This window comes from Pezoporus flaviventris, unplaced genomic scaffold (genome assembly GCF_033815535.1).
Source record: "Pezoporus flaviventris isolate CSIRO_AGI_PZ_B2104156 unplaced genomic scaffold, CSIRO_AGI_Pfla_v1 ptg000007l, whole genome shotgun sequence".
In the NCBI taxonomy this organism is placed as follows: domain Eukaryota; kingdom Metazoa; phylum Chordata; class Aves; order Psittaciformes; family Psittacidae; genus Pezoporus; species Pezoporus flaviventris.
In genome coordinates this window covers 91,932,099-91,953,278 of record NW_026892555.1, presented here as the reverse complement: position 1 = coordinate 91,953,278, position 21,180 = coordinate 91,932,099, and the positions used below count along the sequence as shown (strand labels likewise).

Sequence of the window (21,180 nt, the reverse complement as noted above, 5' to 3'; positions counted from 1 at the left end):
TAGTTCAGTCAGTTCCCATCATCCCTTTGTCCCTCATATGTCTGACATGTGGATGAAACCTTCCCTATTGTGCCTCCTCTTTTCTGGGAGAACAAAGAGGAGCTGACAATGAAGTGGCTGGCAGCCCATTGCCACAGTCCATATATCCACACAGCTGTCATTACGCAGTCAAAGCAGCCGTGCTAGCAGGAGAGAATAAGCAGCCTATGTGAGAGACAACTGAGCTTGGCTAAAAAAGCTATATTATCAACTATGGTACACATCAATATGCTATTAAAGGAAGGGAAAAAAAAAATCTCCACATGCAACCCCATGACCTTGGGGAACTTTGGGAGCAAAGTGCACATAAAGAGCAGGCTTGGAGAGAGTCCAGTGCATGTCCTCTGCCTTCAACTATTCTGAGCAGGTACCTAGCCCCTGCCCTAAAAATAAGTGAAGGCAATCGTGTCATTACATGTCCCAACACCGGGGTTTTCATTGAGGAATGCATCATTTTGCTAAGGTAGTCAGTTCTCCTCCTGTTGAGCGCTGACATGTCACATCAGTGGATTTCTTGTTTACAGAAGCGGCAGATTGTTAATGTGAAGGCAATTTCCTGCATTACAACGAAATCCCATGATATATTTCAGTTGTTGAAAACCTGGAATGAAACAACAACTCTGCGATATGGAAATGCCGCTGAGAGTTAAGTGGTAACTGGAACTAAAGTTTATGAAGTAACTAAGCAAAAAAGAGAAGGAAAACGAAAAAAAAAGGAAAAGAAGGCAGCTCCCCCTATGAATTAAGGTTCCCTTCTGAACTATTCCTCACTCCCACTGCAGATGGTGAAGGGTATACAGGCCATGGGTTAAAGTAAAGAAGAATGGAAATCCAAGGGACAGCTGTTCATGGTTTACCAGGATAGGGTGAAATCTCAGAGAAAGCTCTTCTTAAATTGTTCATACGGCCTTTCAACACACAGAGGTTGTATACCATAATGAGAAGAGTGGGGGAGAAATGGAGATAATAAATGGGACTGAGGTCACCTGGCAAAAAAGAAAATTAAAACATCCCCAAACCAAAAGCAGTGTTCAGGCGGATCCTGAAGATTTCTGTGTCTGAACGAGCTTTGGCACTGGCACAGCAAGAAGTGGGGGAGGATAATGGGACCTTTCCAGAGCTCTTACTCCCTGGTGTGGACTACTGAGTCTGACCTTGCATCATGCTTCCAGCAGAGTATAGGGACAAAAAAGGTTAACAGTACACATAAACTAGACACCCAGCTTGTCCAGTCCGCTGTTCTGTTCACACCCTGTCCTGTCCCCTACAAAGCAAGCTGTGTTCTCTGTGCCTTCAAGTGACTTCACAGAGAGGTCTCAAAGTCTCTTCCCAGTCCTGCCCTATGGGGGTCCTAGCTCCCTGGTCCCTGCACAGTCCTCTCCATGGCAAAGTTAAGGTCCTGGCTTTATCACAGTACATGATCATTCAGCTGTAACTGCTTTTTGACATCATTTGCTTCCCTGTACACTTTCTTGCTCAAGGAAGTCCTTTCGGGACAGTGATCACATTGCCAGGCAACTCCATTGCCCACCTGCTGATCTCAGTAGTCTTCAGCTGCCATGACCTTCCCTACCATTTCAAAGTAAATGTCCCATGAGCTCTTGAAGATGTCTGCTTCTGCTCTTCAAGTGTGGCACCCTACTTGTTGGTCACCTCAGGGAGGAGAGGGGGTGTCAAGCAGTGAGTGTGGACAGGAGTCAGGGAAGGCGCAGGCTCTTAGGAGGCATCACAATCTCCTTCTAACTCCAGTGGGAAGCAAGAAAAACAGAAGCTAGAATTTGGCAGAGGGAAGGTGGCCCTTGCACCCTGCATCTGAGAGAAGGAAGCTTTCATGACTCCCAGGGTAGCTCTAGGGGGTTACTGATTGTCCTCTGTAGCATTAAGCACAGCCCTTTGTCAGGGTTCCCCTTTGGGCTCTGTTCTTGCCTGCTGCTCTTGCACCTCCAGGGCACCACTCGTGTCCTAACACTCTCTGGCTCCATTGCCCAGTGCATGCTTGAAGAGGGAGAGAGCTCTGCTCTTCCCTTGGCTCCACTTCCCCAGGAGTTTTGGCTTGTGCTTGGAAGGTGTTGATGCTTGTGAGCATCAGCTCTGCAACAGAGTAAAAAAAGCAACCAACACAAAGCAAAACCCTGTAACATAAAATAACATATAAAATAAGATAAAATATAAGAAACCAAACCAAAACCAAATGGAATCATAAAATAAAATCATATTTCCACTTGTAAGCTATGTGATTTGTGTCCTTGAATGTGGCTTTGGAGTTGAAAAGCCCCGGCATTGCAGGGGAATAACAGTGCCATTGTTATTCAGCCCAGGGTGAGCGCAGGGAACGAAATGGAATAGAAGGGAGAGTCACAGAATGGAGCAGAATGGAATGGAAGGTACTACACTAGACTAGACTAGAAATGGAATGGATTATGCTGTGTGATGCCTACAAGTCTGCATAACAAGTGGTGCCCTAGGTCTAAGGGGTACACCCAGCAGAGCAGCTCTCTGCAGTGCAGGTCCCAGACCCACCCAGGACACAGGGACAGGCTCAGCTACCACATGGCTCAGGCAGAGACTGAATGCCCCAGGTTGAGCTGTGCCCCCTGGGCCCTTGGCAGGAGGCGGTGGGGTGGGGGTCTCAGGGGAGGCACGGCCAGTGAGGCCTTTCAGCACCCCTAGTACCCTGGCAGAAGTAGACCTGCTCTCCTCATAGGCTCTCCTTTAGACACCAAAGCTTGGCCTCTTTGGAGACCAAGTATTAGGCATATGGACCTTCTCTCTGATGCACGGGGCTGGAACTGGATGATCTCTAAGGTCCTTTCCAACCCAAACCAGTCAATGATTCTGTCCCCACTGCTTGTATCTTCAAGTACAAGTCTACCTGCTGCCCTCCCCTAACCGGGGTGAAAAAATTTCCTCCTTACATCTCCTACATTTCAAGCAGCTTTTCTACCACACACCTGTCTTACCTCTCTGCTTCTGCCGTAGCAAAAAGTGTGTTCTCCTCCTTGCTTCTAGCATCTCTTGCCATGATTTTGTTCTATTTCGGGTTTTTTTTCCTAATTATTCTCTACTAACAATATTCATACTTCATCCAAAAATTATAAGTCAAAGTACATCATGGGAAATAATATTTTCTTGTGATAATCAAGCTACATCCTCTACAACGGAAAGCCCCTTTCCCTGTTTTCAAAAAAGGTTTTTCCAGGTTCTCAAAGCAGTTATAAAGTCACCCTCACACCCTCAAAAGGAGGATTCAGATTTGTCATCTCAGCTCATGCTTCAAGCCTACTTACCAGGTTAAGTCCATCTTTGGCTGTGAGCTTCATTTTCCACACTAGACCTTTTTCTTCCCCCTTTCTCCCCCAGGACCCTGCCACCCCATTATTTGTCCAGGGTGGTCCCCAGTTATATGACAGCTTTGTAGTTCCAGAAAATGCTTTATTTTTCTTATTCCAAGCTACTTAAGGTACACTGAAATAGAAAACACTTTGTGTAAGAATGTCACGCTGCCCTCCTCCAACCTCAGCAAAACACATGAGCACTGAGGTGATTTTCTCACCAGCTCTCATCTCTTCCTACAGAGATTTGCTTGCAAAGCAAAGGCTGCTTCAGCAGGCTGGAACAGGGACTTCATAGGTTTTGTTTGAAGTGTGGAAAACTTGAAGTGTGAATTTTATTTTTTTTTTCTTTCTAACAGTTGTTCAATGTGGATTGGGGGTACAAGTACCTATTTGAGGTTGGAGGAAAGGCAGAATGAGTCATTTAGCAGCTTGGATTTCCACTGGGGTCAATGTGATGAAGACAAAGGCTTGAAACACAGGCCAGTTTTCAAGAGCATTTCATAGTCTACCAGACAAATGACACATCGGTTGGAGCCACGCCAATTTATACCAGCATCAACAATGATTCTCAGAAGTCTCTTTAGAAGACTATTATATATATATTAGGACAGAACTATTATAGTTTGCCGGCAATCGCACCACTTGTGCAATAATGTCGTAATGCAATGCCCGGCTGTGTTTCTGCATACAGCTGAGCCAGGCTAGTGGTTCACCACCACTGAGAGACCTCGCTCCACTTCTCCCCTTCCTCACATCAGCTGCAGCATTCATCAGAGACCTCTGCCAGCAGGTTCAGCTCACCAACCTCGCTGAGGACCATCTCATCCTGGAGGACCATGAACTGAGACAGTTCACAGTGGTGCCTCAGGAGCACCAGAGCTGGTGCAAGGCCAGAGACGGGGGCATGCCACCAGGAGATGGAAGTGTAGTGGTGCTGGGAATTACCTACCCACATTATCCTGCCTCCTTACAACAAGCAGCACATCTGAGGGCTTTACTCTCTCTGTTAACCTGGAGGAGGGGCTAGTTTTCAGCCACATACCGTGGCAGATATGATTCAACCTTACCTGTTGTTTTCCCCAGAAGTGGAGTGAAGGGAGGAGGAGGGATGCATTAATGAAGAAGAAAGCCTTTGATAGCCTCTTACCATCTCTGACAATAGACTTTGCTGCTACCTAGGTTTATTAGTTTTGAATTTGGGGTTGTTGCTGTTGTCATGTTTGGTTTTTATTTGTTAGAGCAACACATTAAAAGCACAGAGTTGTACAGATTCAGCAGAGGTCAAACAAACTGTTTGCATTTTTGCTATAAAAGGGTGAGGGAGAGGGAAACAGATGGTAAATTGGCTGCTAGGAAGCAGAGCTTGAACTTTTTCAATCATGTTTCCCTCTTAATTCACAGCTGGCGAAACTCGGTTCTGTAGCAGGTCTTTCACTGGGCAGATCAAATCCAGCAACACAGAAAACAAAACTCACCAGGAGACACACGAGGTGAGAAATTATTTCCTAATAGAACTACAAAGCCCAGAACAATAACTGGGCAACACTGACATGTATTGTTGGCCTTTATCACAATCTCTTTATAAGCCTGGTTAAAGAACAGAGATGCAGTTGTCCTTTGATGTCTTCGTTCAAAGGACTTTACACCTGCTTCCACCAGTGATAAGCCAGGGAAGGGGAAGACGAGAGGCTGAAACACAGCAGAAAAGGCTTGGCAAATAAATACCTTGTTATACTTCTGTATTTCTGGAGACACTACTGTAAAAGATACAGACACAGAAATCACAAGTTGGATGCCACTCGAGCAAAGCAGCTTATGCTTGCAGCAGTCACTTCAGAGCTGAGAGCTTCTTGGAAACTGGCCGGCAGTTCACCAATGGGAGATGTAGAGGTGAACAGCCTTGCTTGTGGGTGCCAGGATTAGCCTTGCTTAGAGGCTCCCTGGCACTGAGGAGTGCTTGTGCTACACCAGCACACAGCTGGGGCTTCCCAAATCCTCTGTGGTGGTTCCTCAGCTGCCATTGCCCAGCTGTTTTGGAGTGAGCTGTGGGAGAGGTCTCCTGTCCAGGAACACAGCACCATCACAGCACTAAACGCACTGCAGACATGGAGCAGGAGCAGCTTAAGGTCAACACCTGAGTTAACCTCTATTTTTTGTTCCACAGTGACAGCAGACTTCTGAACAAAAAGAACACAGCACTATCCCCACCAGGTTCACAGTGGGACACTGCTCCTTGCTGTGCTTTCATTTTGCTCTGTGCCCCTCCTATGAGGCAGTAATTTTTGGCAGAGGGGCTGGAGGATATAATGTTTGAAACAGTTAAATCTACCGGAGATCCTCTAGCAGAGCCCTAAATCCTATATTCAGAAGCAGTGTTAACACTTAGCAGCCAAGGACCAGATGATCTTGAAAATCCTGCTCCACATCATGCACTGAAAAACACAGCAATCACAATACAACACACTGAAAATAATCCCCAATTTGGAGTTTGCTGCTGCTGCAGAATCAAGAAAAATTCCAGCTTGGCTCCTGCTCTTGTTCACACAACACTAGATCTACACAATAGGGCATTGAGCTAGGTTGAAATCATGGGGACTTTTTTAGGTAATAATCAAATTAACTGCCACAATCTGGAGTCCAATCACCTGTCTGATCGCAGGTATTGCCATTTTATTCCAGCCACAAAGAGAACATACAACTTAGTAAAGGTCAGATGTGAAGTGTGTGCCAGACCTAAAAATTGAGCCATGTGTCCCAAGTCCTAACCTTTCAGAGTTAGCCCACTCTTTCTCAGGGAGGATGTTGGCCATGAAGACATGGGCACAGTGTGTGAAGATGCTTCACATTTATTATCACATCATGGTTGAAATCACATCTGATTTTGAAAACCGTTCACAAATAAGGTCAGGTTTCCCAACGACGTAGTCCAACCAAACAGATGTCACGGTTGCTTAAGTGTTTTCAGCATGTCTAGACACCACATGGTGATTAACACCAGCGGACCATGCTTCTGTACGTGCTAGGAAAAGCAGAGCCCAAGATGTGGTAGATGTAGAGTGGAAGGATTTTGGAGAATGCACATCAAGTCAGAGAAAGAATCAACTGCTTTCTCACGTCCTGCAGTAACTGTCTGAGACTCAGCAGCACCCATTAAGAAAACACTTAAGACTCAGATACACAATAACCACAACTCCTTTGTCGGGATCATTGTAAGGTGCTGCCAAAATATTATACTCCCTTGATTTCAAATATAACCCGGCAAATGGCAGAAAGACAATGCCCAAGAGTAGTTGCAGTGAACACTCCAGCTTCTTCAGGCTTTGGAGCACAATAGTTTGTTAACTGTGTTAAAGCCAAGAACAAGGGTTGTGAGCTAAAGCAGTAAAAGCATTATGGTTCTGAAACCACACGCAGGAAGAGGAAGCAGTGGATCCTGGAGGAGCTGACAGAGGCAAACAACAAGCTATCTAGTACTTCTGCCTCAGCAAGCCCTGCTGGGACCCTGCCAGGAACAGTATGGCTCTCCCTCACCCCTCAAAAGCCAGGTGCTTCGTGCCAGCACTGACAGATATGGCACTGGTTCTGCTTATCCCACGCTTTCCTGCTCAAAGCAGCATCCTGCTCTTGAAAGTCAGTCTCCCTCTTCAGTCAGCTGCGAGTCTCACATGGTCAGACATGCACTGCAGATAGTGTTAGCTTTATGATTAGAGCTGTCTGCTGCGAGACACATTTTAAAATTCATGACCTTTCCCATCAGGGTTCAAAACCGGACTGGCCTGAAGATGAAAGACTGGCTTAGACTACTGCCATAAGCTGCTTCCCTTCCTTCCTCCCCCCAGTATTTCTCCTTCAGCATTTACTTCCAATTATTTTACAGGCTGTCTTCCCATTAACTGTGGTTTTAAAAATTGCTAATGAATTGAGGTAAATTAAAGTTCATCGGTATCTGAACCAAGCACGTGTTTCAGCTTTACAGTCATGCCTGACTATCAAAGGTATCTTCTTTTGTCAGGTAGAAGATGCTCTAGGAAGGCTGCGGCTGGCCAAAAGAGATAGAGATGAGTTTTGAAGGGAGAAAAACAAGTAGGAGAGCGCTTACATTGGCTGTGAAAGAGGTGTTTGCAGAGGGATTGGACATAATACCAGTAAGATGAAGAAGGCAGTGGAGGAGGGGAAGAGGAGAGAAGGAAATGCAAAACCAGCCGCTGCACATGCATTGGCACTTGCACAGTCCTGGAGACCTTGCCAATGGAAATTAAAGAGGAATGTGTTTGCTCCTTACCACAATTAGAAGCAATCAAACTAAAAAATAAAAATAAAAAATCTTCCTCTCAGTGGGATTGTTGTCATGAATTGTATTTTACCACTCTAACGCGCTCCCACTGCTGGCTTTTTCTCAAGGAAAATCCATGAGAATACAAATGCATTTTCCTAATTTACACATTGCAGACCAGGATGTTTCTGCCAGTTCCCAGCAACTGCATGAGCTGCGTTCCCTAGTCAGGCTGGCCAGAAGACAACAATTCATTTTGCGAGGCGCTTTGGGACTGAAAACAAGACCTTCCGAATGCAAAAAAGGGGATTCTCGCTAAATCTAAACCACGTGGGACCACTCATCGCCAACCACCCAGCAGGGAGGCGGCTGCACGCGACTGCCAGCCTTTGCAGAGCTAGCCAGGGCGCACGGATCAGCAGCAAGGGTGCTCTGAGTTGTCGGGTAGCTGAGCATCACCCCAGATGCACTGCTACTTGCATGCTGCTCCTCTCTTCTGCTGTCACCCTAGCTCTAGGAAAAGCCTCAGCCACTGCTGGGATGCCATTTGCCAGCTATCAGCACATGCCTTCACAGCGTTGCCTTCCCCACACACCATTTGCAGGCTGTGCCACACAATAGCCTGGACCCACCCCAGGCACCGTGTCTCCAGCTGACCCCTTCTTGGCTGAAGCATGTGTCTGTGCCTGTCGCCGCCTTCCGAGGCCACGGCCACTGCAGCAGGATGGGAGAGAACAGGGGCCCCCTCAGGGCCCTTAAAATAGCCACCATTAAGATGATGCAGTGCAGAGCCATGCTCAGCCCATACTACCTGCTAGTGAAGGATGAAGCAGTAGTAAACATCACTTTCATGGGATTACCCATTGTGTGAAATGCATTACACGTGCACTATAACCAGCTTTGTCCTGGTTTTTGCTGGTGACATAGCGCATCTTTAGTGACAGCTTCTGTTACCCTTCTTGAATCTAGCAGTGGTAAAACACCTATGGGGATCTCTAGAAGGCCTACCAACATGAATGGCCATCCAAGCTCTCCATCAGTGTTGCGTAGGGAAGAGCAGAGAAATGCCTCACGCTGGCACTGGACCCATGGAGATGAGCAAAGCCATAGTGCTGCTAAGTAACCTGGAGAGAAACCTCAGACAGTCACCCTTATGAGAACCCAGGCAGCCAAAAAGTGCCTAGTGCCTGACCCTTCCATGCTGCTTAATTGCTTTGAATGCAACAAAGCTTCACATATGTGTGTCTTGGCCTTGGTTGCTGGTATTTGCAGATCTTGACAGACTTGGCAGGGTAACCAGCATTTTCTCAGCTCTGGGACTAATAGTCCTTCTGCCCTCTCATCCCTCAAAACCCAGACTTCACGATTTTCAGCCCTCCAGAGTTGCCAATAAGATACGCCTAGAGGATCAGATGTGTATGGTTTTCATCAGCAGAGCAAGCCTTTAAGCAATGCTCAGCTATTTAAACTGAGCAGCCATAAAAGCCTACCTATGATATCAGAAACTTAGGGGAATGATGGAACGTAGGCCTCCAGGAGAACTTAGTCTTTCATGACTGGCTTTCCTTCCCTGTCTCAAGCTGCAGGCCATAGCAGCTCATGAGAGGGAACACTCAGCAGTGTTGAAAGTGGAGTGGCTCATCCCAGAGAGTGCCTGAGGAGTGTGAGGAGCGAAGGCATCCAAGGGGAAACTGTGCAGCTAAGCTCTTCATCTCTAGGAGTTTCTGCCTTTTCCTCCTCTGAAACAGCATACCTGCTCATATGATCACACAGATCATGGGAGGACTCCAGTCCTGCTCTGCACAAGCAGGTGCTCACCTGGCATCCTCTTTGCTCCTCTTTTCAGCTCAACTCCCTTCAGCTAGTGCTGGGATCTCTTCCTGCTGCAGTACATACTGATGGCCATGGCTATTATGCTTTGCCCAGAGAAAGCACCTTTGTTTTCAGGCAGAAAATGAAAGTAGTGAATTATCCCTCTACTTTAGAGGAGATAGAGCTCCTTCCTCCTTGCTGGGTATCACAGAGAGGGCATTATCAGTCCTTCTCCCCAGTAAAGGCAAGTTCTGCCAGTTATTGCCAGGGTGGCACTAACGACTCATGACCTCAGATAAGATACAACTCAAAAAGGCAGAGACAGTTTGCAAAGACCTGTTTCTACCCAGTTTGGCATGACAAGCAAGGGCTGGCAGCATTGCATATAATTGTGCTGATGCTACACAATGACAGATTGTTTCATGTCAAACCAGGCCAAGTGAAAGCACTTCTTCACCTCAGCTGAGCAAGAGTCCCCTTGCCATTACACTGTATAATGCAGACTGAACCCATGGACAGGGCAGTGTGTGATGCCACAAGACCCAAGAAACCTGCTCTCCTGGGGCACATAGCAGGTAAGGGGTGTGGATTCACTTTGCTGAGTGAAGTATAAATTTATCACCCCTGATGTTTCGTCAGAGGTTCACTGACTGATGAACACCCCCAGGGGTGGGTTGAGGATGAGGGTTTCCCTTTGTATGCATGCTTTTTTCTGTTTAATAAACCATGATTGGAGATAATGACAGTGCTTGGTTTTGCTGTCTTGAGCTTTCTGCAGCATAGTTAGAGGTGGTTTGGCAAGGAAGATCCAAGCTTCCCAGGATGCTCCACAGCCCGTGGGAGCAGTGTGCAAAGCTGTGTGTCAAGAGAAGGAAAGTGGGAGCTGCAATATAAGACACTGCCAGCCTATTTCATCCTCAGATTCATGCATATGCAAAAGCCAGGCCAAGTTGAGGACATGGCAAATGACAGGGAGTAAGGGACACACCATGCCCAGTTGCTGGAGCTCCTGAGAACTGGCAATAAAGACTTACAATCCCCAAATAAGATGCAACTGAAATAGGAAGGGACAGCTTGTGCTGACGTGTGACCCTGATCCTTCAATGTGTGAAGGGTAGCAAAGAAACACCCATGAACAAGGCTCTTTCTGTTCCCAAGGCTTCTTTTCAAGTGCCTGTTACTTAAAAAGAGCCTGGCTTCTGCGAACAGTGGGAATTCTCCTCTGTTCCTCAGAGCCTCTTGCAGTCCTTGAAGGTAAAGGGAAAAAAAAATGAAATTCAGTCCTTAGATGAAGGGAATATCCAATTTCTGTCCTGTAAAACACCTATTCTATAACAGCACGATGTTCTCATTTTGGGATGTATCCGGTTTCTGGCACTGCTGTGGCTCAGAATTGTCCTCTATTATTTTTGGCATTCTTATATGTCCACCACAGGGTATGTATTTTGACTAGAGACACTTACTTGGTCCATACTGCACTGTCTCGGGGAGGACAAGCTGCTTGATTTTCCAGATACTGCTGCTTTCAAAATGTTCTCCATCAAAGACCTGAATAAGCCCAGGACTGATTCAAATGGTGCTGTTGCAAAGCATACACCGCAAACCTCTTTTCTTGTAATTTTCAGACAATGGCTTTGGATTGAAGCTTTACATTGATACTGTGACCCAACAGGGATAGGATTTTTCTTCGGGGTCTAGCTAGAGAGAACCTAACTATAGGGAGAAACTAGCCCAAACTCCTGGTAGCAAGCCTACAAAAAACCAAGGCCAGCAGGCATCCAAGAGGAAAGCAAATGCCATCGTTCCACATCTACTCATGGAAAAGTATGTAAGCATCTGACATCCATGAACTCGCAGCACAAATCCCAGGAAAAGAACAAGAAAGGATCAAAGATACAAGTGCTACACTATGCAAGGTCCAGCTATGAAGGCAAAACGCCTGATACAGAATATGATACTAAATCTCTATCAGGACTAATTCTGATATTCAGTTACCCTTGGAACACTCTCTAAACAAATTTTACCCAACATCATTGAGATACTTGTCTCATATTGCTGAGATGTTTTCAATCTGATCCTAGATATCATAGGGGTTAAAACAGGGGGTTTATCTTAGCTGTAAATGTACATGTTATTCTACTGGTTAGGGCTGTGGCTATTGATATTGGAAACTCAGGTTTACAATCCTGATGCCATACCCTGATTCAGCAGTGATTTGAAAGTGAGACACTGCAAATATGCTAGTCAAAGAAAAAAGAAAAGGCAGCTTAAATGTTAAAAACAGTTCAAACACTAACTTGGGCAGGCAAAATGACTGACTTGTATTAGTAGACACATATGGGTTCCACCAACCTCGTTGTTTGCATCCACTTCCACCTGGGCTGAGCATGGTTCTAAGAATCTGAGGAGTTTTGCAGTGCAAGTAAAAAAAGAGAAGCCACCTGATATTATACCTCCTTTAATCCACCCTTGCTTTCGTGCTGCTATACTAGCAGTAATTATCTTTTAAAAGACAAAAAAAAAAGCCACAGCAACACTAAATGGAGAACAAAGATAATGCTATAGAGAATCTCTCTGCAGGAGAACTCTGTTAAACTTTGTGTGGTGGTTTGAAAGGTCAACAAAGTTTGTATCATTCTCTCCCTTACAGTTTTTAAAGCTATTTTCATCCCCACTATTTCTTCCCCATTACATTTAATAAATATTTTTTAGATGGGATACCACCGTTTCATTGCTCTTTGATAAAACGGTAAGTTGACTGCAATTACACTTGTTTTCCCTGTTATTGTTTCAAAGCAAATATGGATATTTGATTTACTAGCACTCGCAGTACAACACACCATCACTGAGGAAACTGTTGAATTTGGTCTGGAGGACACTAAGCGAAACAAAAGATATTGTAGTTCCTAGAACAAAAAGTGTTTACACCTCAGTGTGTGCCAAAGCATACTGACCTGACAGCCACAGGGTAAATTTCTTCCTTTCCTGTGCAGATGGGATGCACCAGATGTCTCGTGTATGCCTTGTTCCCTATCACACAAAACTACTGCAGGAGCAGAAGCAGCCAAAGCTTCCTGATGCCATTTGGCTGGAAGCCTTTGATCTACACCCAAAAAGACCACTCCTACAGTCCAAAGACTGCCCCAGTATCCTTGGCTCCTCAGCAGGTAGCTCCTATGCTCTGAAGCCAACTGGAGTGCCAGTCAACACTGACAGGGGGGTTGGTGCAAACACATCCACTGTGAAGCAAATGAAGATGAGCATTTACATCTGAGAGCAAAAGACACTGATTCACCCACTGCTTGTACAGAGCAAGGGTTTGAAAATAAATTGACCATAGAAGGTAGGAAGGAATACAGAGCTTTTTTTTTTTGCATCAGATGCGTGTTACACACCTCAGCATGTGTGCATTTTTCAGGTCTATGTTTCTTCTTTTAATGGAAACCTTTAAATTTTGTTTATAGACACGCTTCATCTGTGTCCACACCAAAGACTGAATCTGGGGAAATCTCGAACACCGTTAGCAATCTCTTTCCAGAGAAAATATAATTGGTGGGTTTTCATGTGCTTGGGAGAGATTTCTCCCAGCTTGTGCATTGATCACTCACGCAGGATCATTTCAGTTCCCCCGTAACGAACAGCCTTGTGCTGAGCAAGAAAAAATGAGTGGCAGAGAAGAGACTGTCTACAGTGTAACCTTCTTCATTTACCATCACCTGAGCTTGCCAGGTTTTTTTCCACTCTGCCCTTGTCTCCTCTTCCACCTTTGAGTCTATTAACACCCCTAAGAGTAAGAAAAATGTCCAACTGTTCTCTTTTAAATCGGAACACACTTGGTAAAACGCATTGTACGTGCAATATTAGGCCATTTCCGTGACCCTCTCAGAAACAAAACGTGTCAAATTCCCCTTGCTTTAAAAATTCTGTCCTCTCCTAATTTTATTAGCTACATGTTAGCTTCCAAAGGACTTAATGAAGACCAGGGTTCCAGACAGGGGCAAACAGCAACAGGGCACTTGGTCTTAAAGAGTGTACAAGCTCCAGCCTTGTGTGAAAGGGTGCTTCAGCTGCAGCCAGTTTCCTGCCTGGGGTAAACTACTGCAGCTAGATGAGAGCCTTACCAGTACAACTGTTTCCATTTTAGAGCCTTTTATATCTATCATGAGGCAAGGATGCTACTCTCTGCTCTGCATTGCTCCCCAGTAAGTGGCTGGGAGCATATGATGAAAGTGGAGCAAGTCCAAGGCAGGCAGAAGGAACTGGGACAGGCAGGAACATGGGGGTGCCTGGTGCCAAGGAGCTAGCTAGTCTGCAAAAGCCAGAGAGAGCAGAGCCCAGATCTCCTGAGCATCAGTTCAGAGGCATAGTTGGGAAACTCTTGCTCTCAGGACCAGATGGAGGGCCTGTGCTGAGGCAATGGGATTGCAAAGAGAAAGGACTGGAAAAACGAGACGGGAAAAAAAAAATCTCATTCCTCAATGCACATGGCCAGAGCATGCATGGTGCCCTGCCTGCACGGCGCCTTGCCTGCACAAGGGCACGGTTACTGCATGGCTCTGGGCAATTTGTGGCTGGTATACGTGTATGAGGTGTTTCGCACCCAGCTGTGCTCGTGAGGAAGCCTGGGCAATGTGGCAGCTTAGCACAAGTGCTGCCCAAACCGCACTGTGCGAGTTACTTCTATACACAACTGTTCTGCCCAAGCTGCGTATTTCTGCTCCGTTTCCTAAGTTTTAGCTTATGTCTGGCAGATAAAACAACATCCATCAATCAAGCCCAGCAAGGCTGTTATCTGCGAGAGCAGTAAGTCCCTCTCCATACTCTCTCCTCCAGCTGCCTTCTCAGCCAAACCAACTAAGCCAAACCATCCTGGAGTTCTTAGAACAGGACCATATGCCCAGCATCTGGAGAAGGCACACAGAGAGCACAGCCTGTGCCTTGCCAGAGCCATGGTAACTGTTGGAGGTTTTCTTCTCCAGCACAGCCCAATCAGGACCCTCATGCAACCCATCAAAATGGGCAGACGGCAGACACCTCTGGGCCCCTGCAGGAGCTCCCAGAAGCCCTAGGACAACATGATAAATGCTGCTTGGAGGAGGATCTCTTCTCACCCTTTCCCATAGAAAGAATCCCCAACTGATGCATATTCTGAGATGACAGATAACATTGATTGTTGGAACCTCTCCTGAATGTTAGTTACGCTACTGCGATCTTAATAATATCCACAGTGTCTTGTATAATATACTTAACTGCATCCAAGAAAAAAAAGGAATACTTAGTGGATCTGGCTACTAAAACATGTCAGAAAAATCATTAAGAGCAGTAAATTATGATGATGAGAGCTAATTTTACAAATGAAGGCCTGAAAATGTCTGCAATTTCATGTTATGTTTGAAAAAGTAGCAGAAAATGGAAAATAAAATGCTCATAAACTTAAGACACAGAAATGAAAGGCTACATGGAGATCAGATAAAAATAGTATACAGGAGAAAGCTATATACACACAACAGTTTTAGGAGTCACACCTCCTATGAACAGGGCTAGCAAGAAGCTTAAGCAAAGCAAGCAACTGCCTATGGCAGTTTTCAAGCCTGAAAAATGACTAGTAGCTTCACCCATCCTTTGCCTGTGTTATCACCCCAGAGCCAGGGAGGCTGACGATGGGCTGGGGGTGGAGAGACAGCAGTGAGACCAGGGAGCCCCTCAGCAGGTTCCATCCCTGTCCCACCTATGCCCACCTTCCCCTGCCTTCCCTGGGAGCTCCCCATCCAGGCTCTGTGCCAGCTCCCATCCCTCACCCTTTACATGGGAACATTCAGTGTTGCCTGCACAGCTGAGGAGTTTGAGCAATTAACCATCACTATTTCAGAAATAACATTTGTGGTGTCAGGAAGCCAAAATAAACCATACCTTCCAAACTGATTTACTGTCTTCCGTTTTTTCTAGAGGAAAAAGGCAGAGCTGTGCCAATACTACATTACTCAGCACTAAAACTGCTAGTCTGGTCACCATGAGACTTGTGCTTTTCCCATGGATTTGCTGCCTTCTAACTTTGACTTGGGGCAGAGCATTTAACCTCTATGTTTTAACGAACTGTTTTAATGAACTCACCTTTAAAACAGAAATTGGACTATTCATGCAGAGGGCTTTGCATTGTGGAGATGAAGGCAAGCACGGATTAAGTCTGTAACTATATAAAATTAGTTTTTCACTTCAAAATGGAAGAGACGTCAACCTAGAAAGCCTTTCACAAATGACTACGAATAAATACACGCTCTAAAAACTCACTGTAAGAGGCAGTTCAGACTTGAGCTGGTGAGAAAATGACAGTAAGATGATCACCATAAAATGGATGAGAAGAAGTTTGAAGGAGCGGTTTGAAAAAGAAGCGTGATTGGCATGCAGAAGGTGGGCAGATTTTCCAGACACAGAAAGCAGCATGAGAAAGACTTCCAGTGCCAAAAGAAACAAAATAAACGACCTACCAAGCAAAGACAAGTAAAACTGGGAGCTGTGTTTCCAGCAAGATAGTTGTCGTTGTTGCTCCCACAAAATACGTGCAAGCATTTTGCAACATCTGTTCTCAAAATTCACATTTCAGCAAGAATGGGCATTGCCTGCATGTGGAAGGACCTAGCGTGCACGTACTTGTATTTTGCATGGGCTCATCATGTTGGTACAACTAAAAGCTGATGTTTGAAAATTTGGCCCCAAATATCTTCACTGGAAGCAGAATGCAGACAGATTTTTATGAATCTCAATGTGTTTTATTTTTGTGGCACTATTTTTGGTGCATTCAGTAGAAATACCATTACTACGATAAGCTCTGTTGTGTCATGTGCGAAATAAACCCACACAAAAGAAGGGAACTTTAATTTTACATTGCAATTAATTTATGTATTAGCAGACTATATGTCTCATAGTACCTATAGCGTTTAATATCAATATTACAACCAAAGATGTAGCAGCACTACCAGTTCGTGAAGTCCCAATCAAATGGGAGTGCTGGCTGGTCAGAAGGCTGGGACAAAAAGCAGATCAGGAAAAGACAAGGAGCAGGTAAACTATGTGTTTGCACAAAGAGCTCATGGATCGTAGCTATAGAGAAACCTGAACAGTATCAGAAAAAAATGACTGAACTTGGACTTGGCTTGTTGGACAGACCAGGAGATCCCTAATTTCACACACACTTACCTGAATTCCTCTCTGCAGAATTTCTGCCTCGGCCACCTTGGAGGCACCAAGCATGAGCCAAGATGGAGCAGAAAAGGCGACTGCTCCTGTTTTGCCTGTTGCAAAAGTGGAACTGAGATTGGAGACGCCAGCAGGAGAAAGGAGGACTTGTCAGGACTGTTTACTGAGCAATGGCACCCAAGGTGGAAGTCAGGGTGTGTGTAAAATGCAGTCATAAGAATAAGGTGATAAACAGAACATGGTCTGAAGAAAAAAAAGAGGGAGGTGTGTCTAAACCTGCATTCACTTTGACCTTGATCCTGCACTCTTTGCTGGTGCTCCCACCTACAGTGTGAAAGCAATGCTATTCCATCTCATGGTTCTACTATGAAAATAAACCCATTAATATTTTTAAAGTATTCAGGATACTGTCATGCTGAATGACAGCAAAAACCCTCTGAGGAAATTAATAACTCTGTCTTCAGTGCAGGATCTGAATAGGATGTTGGAATTAAGGGATCAGCTCCTCCCTCCCCCATTACAAAATGATGAAGAAAAGCTACTGAATAGGTGCTTAGTGAATGAGGACTGTCAATCCCATGGACTGGATGAGGCACCGTCCTGTGAAGCTCATTTGTGGTTGTGTCCTTAAAGCCTGTACTATAAGGTACCTCTGCAAGGCAGACAAGTTACACTGCAGCTCAGCTCTGGCTAGGGTTTCAGAGGGGGCTGGCAGGGAGGGCTGTGAAAGTTCACATGCAATGGATGACCCCATTGAAATGCTCCCACCTCCCACATAGCAGGATTTCATTCTCTACTGAAAAGTGTATCATCCTTGCATACTTACAGCCTACACAAGGCAAAACACCTACCATACAAAACACAAGGAGCTCTGGAAAGGACAAGATAAGGAGATGGAAGGGGTTGAGTAACAACAGACAACTCACCTGGCCAGAGGGGAATCCCCTGGAAGAAAAGCCAAAGGGAATAACCTTGAGGCACAAGCAGGGAAGCTCAGCATGCAGGGAAGAGGAGCTAAAGCAAAGACAAGGGCTGTGCAGACCAGCGCTAGGGGAAGGAGATGGCAGAAAGGGCAGCCAAGGGCAGCCTTAGGAAACCGCCCTGTGGGAAACAAGGTATGCAATTAAATCAGGCCTGAAAATAACTTCTCTTAAAACCCTAAAACTATGACAGAGCAAGACCCTTCCTGTACAGCTTCTTAAAATTGCTTTCAGTAATGTCTCAGCCATAAAACTCCACCAGTTGTTAAAACCCTGTGCAGGAAGGCTGCAAGCAGAGCTCATCCAGGCGGACGCTGAAATTCAGGTGAGACATAGCTAGCAGTCTGGCAGAGGCTATTACAAAGCCAAATCCTTCCCTGGCATTTCTGGGATCGTTGAGCTCTTCTCCAAAGCAATATGGCTTTCCAGCCCTGTCCTGCAGGCAATAGTGCAGGGAGCCCTACCTTGCACTTGGGGTGGGATGCCCAGCCAGTACTCTCCACAAAAGCAATCAAACATCAGAAATTAGCAGCCGTCATAAATAAACCACCACGAGCTGAACCAAAAGAAGCTGCAACCCCAAGCCCAAACGTAGAAAGCCATTGTTGTTTCAAGGGCTGGGTTCCTTCACTATTGTGAGCATGGTAAATTTTTATATACAAATCTCCCTTTCAAAAATGCCAGCCCCTTCCTAGGCCTGCACTTTGAGGTGATTGTTGCTATTTGTGAATGACTTGGGAATTAATTAATGTAAAGCCAACTGGCTTATAAATGGTTGGCATTGTGAACAGCCCCAGAATCATGGGGAGAGCAGTTTATGTGGTCAGAGCCACATTCAGTGCTGTATGTCAAGGGAGAAGATTTATTATCACAGTAGGTCCATTTTCCAGAAGTTTGCAAGGGCTGCTTCATAATGAAGGGGCACTGTTCACAGCACAGTCGGCACCTATTTTTTTTGCTGGGGTGTATTATAAATCCCAACAAGAAAAAGAAGGTGGGGGAGGGTTATTTAGCACTTAGGGAACGAAATCCCAGAGTGGGAACCGCATAAATAATATCTTTACCATGGCAAGAAAGAAAAGAGGAAAGAAAAACGGAAACAAGGCGCTTTTTAAAAATTAAAAAAAAACCATAACACCAAAAAAACCCAAAGTTGTAAACTTATTTCTATCATTATGACAAAAGTTGAACTCCCACATTACAGCTAATTAAATTAAATAAGCCTACCAAGCTGGATTATATCCTATAAATATTTTTGGTTGCTTGCCTTCCTCAGAAACCATCTTTGATTTAAAAATATCACAGAATAATAACAAATAGCTCATAATATGGTTTAGGCACTTAATAATTAGAAGAGGGAGGAAGGAAAGGCATGTGTAGTTTCATATAAAAATAGTCATCTGGGTACTTTTAACTAAAAACAGCCATGAATAGACAGAGGTAAAATGGAGAGTATTGGCCACCAAAAACCTCCCCACTGATCTTCAAGCAAAAGAGTGAGGTCATGCCTCAGTCCTTGTCATTGTTGGCAAACAAGGGGCTGGAAGGGCTGTGGCCTGGCACAGGGCTGAACGGTGTCTGCTCTGGTGGCAGGGAACATCAGCAGGGCGAGCTGCGCTCTGTGAGAAGTTGCTAGGTCCCATCTGTACATGTCACAGCGCTAATTAAAGGCCCAGTGGGCACAGATGAAACAGGCATGGTAGTAGAGCATAGCTTTCTATGCCTGTCTTTGCCACTGATGGCTACACAGCCTCGGGCAAATTCCTCAGCCTTTGTGGCCAGGGCAATATCCTTCCTCCATCCTTTCCTGACCCGTCTCTATTTTCTCCAGCTCACTCTCTGATTTCTCTTGCAGTCTGCTGCCTGCAATAATTTGGCTATGTGTCCTCTGGGTCAGGGACAGCACAAGGAACCTCTGTAGCTGTGATCAGGCTTATCCTCTCTGATCTCCCCCAGTAAGGCTGGTGGGGAAGGGGATGGAATTGCTGGGCTTGCCTGAAGCTGACTGACAAAGAGCTCTCCTGCATGCAAAATGCTCACTGAAGCAAACACAGATGATACCCACGTTACTCCATTTCCCAGCCAGCGCAATCTCCTCACCCACCAGTCTTGCATCCTCTCTGCAACTGGGATGCTGTAAGGCTCCCAGGCATTTGTCATGGGGTTTTAACCTGAGATTACAGCCTTGCAATGATACATGGATCAAACAGCTCTTGACAACTGTGTATGCACAATGATATTTTTAAGAAATACTCTCTGATTTGCCTGACAAATAATACACCATGAAAAATACCCATATTTAATTGTCCCAGCTGAACTGCGTGTGTGTTACGATCTTCCCCAGAAAGCTTCTCTACTGTTGCGCTTTCTTGAAAAGAGAAAAAGAAACTATGATGCTAGCAATAAAAATGATGGTGCTGCATGTTCTCTTGCCTCTTGCAGCAAAATTCCTAAAGCCGTTGAATAATCATCCTGTATTTCTGCATAGCAGGGAAGAAAATGAAAGGTAAAGTGAAAGAAGCCAAAGAAGTCCCATGAGGAAAACTAGAAAATTCATGCTTTTACCAAACCACAAGTGAGGAACCAGATAGTGTAATGTATAGAAATGAGAGCAGCAGCTCTATTTCATGCTAGTTAGACCATCAGATGTAGAGACCATCATTGCCAAGAACTCCCATGTAGTTAGTTTTAAAAAGAAATCTCATATACGATGAAGTAATTTTCTGAAAAGATGTTTTTAGAATCATTTGTCTAGTGGGTTTCCATAGAAGCCATCCTGTTCTCAGAGCAGTCTGAGAGTTGTGTTAAGATCCTGACACCACACGCTAGAGCTAGGAAATTCAGAAATTAAAGACCCTGCTTGTTCCCTGGGTCACACCATGGCTCAGACTTGGTTACATTCAAATAGCATCTCTTTCTTTAAACGAGAACTCTGACAAAACCTCTCTACCCCTCTCTGATAAGAAAATAGAGGGGAAAGAAAAGGCACAAACACTGTAAGACTGAACAGCATGAAAGGCTTATCTCTTTCTTCAGACACTCTGAATTTTGTGGGATTTCCCTCATATTTATGAAGGGATTAAATGCAGCACTTAAAAAACAGAACAAGAAAGTCCTTGCCATGCTGTATTTGTTTTCTTTGAGCTTCGTGACCAAGAAGAAAACCACAAGCTGCTGTCAGGAACCAAAATCCTTGTCACAGCAGTGCCTGACCTCTTCCCTGTCTCTCCTGGAGACCTGTGCCAGCATTTTACAACACAGGTGCACGAATACAGCTTGCAAATGGTCATACAGGAGCTGTGGTATCACAGGGAATTTAAACCAGTCATCTGAATCCCAAGTGATCTCCAAGTGACCTGTCCCCGTCAATTCAGAAGAGAAGGGAAAGGGGAGTAGAGTAACAGCCTTCAAAGAACATTGGCTCCTCTGCTGCAAAGTCACCTCATGCTGGAGAATGGAGTAGAAAATGTAGCTTCAGTCTCCTGCTAAGGAGAAAGTCCAACCAGTCATTCTTATTTAAAGCAAATAAATAATTAAAGAGAAAAAA

At 45.1% G+C, this 21,180-nt stretch overlaps 1 long non-coding RNA gene across 1 annotated transcript in view; it reads right to left on the bottom strand.

The window, feature by feature from the left end:
• Nucleotides 1-209: 209 nt before the first annotated feature.
• LOC133267306 (uncharacterized) overlaps nucleotides 210-21,180 on the bottom strand; it is a 78,750-nt gene continuing 57,779 nt past the window's right edge. Inside the window, exon 2 of the long non-coding RNA XR_009742731.1 lies at nucleotides 210-2,171. This is a non-coding gene — a long non-coding RNA (uncharacterized LOC133267306). The remainder of the gene's footprint in view (nucleotides 2,172-21,180) is intronic.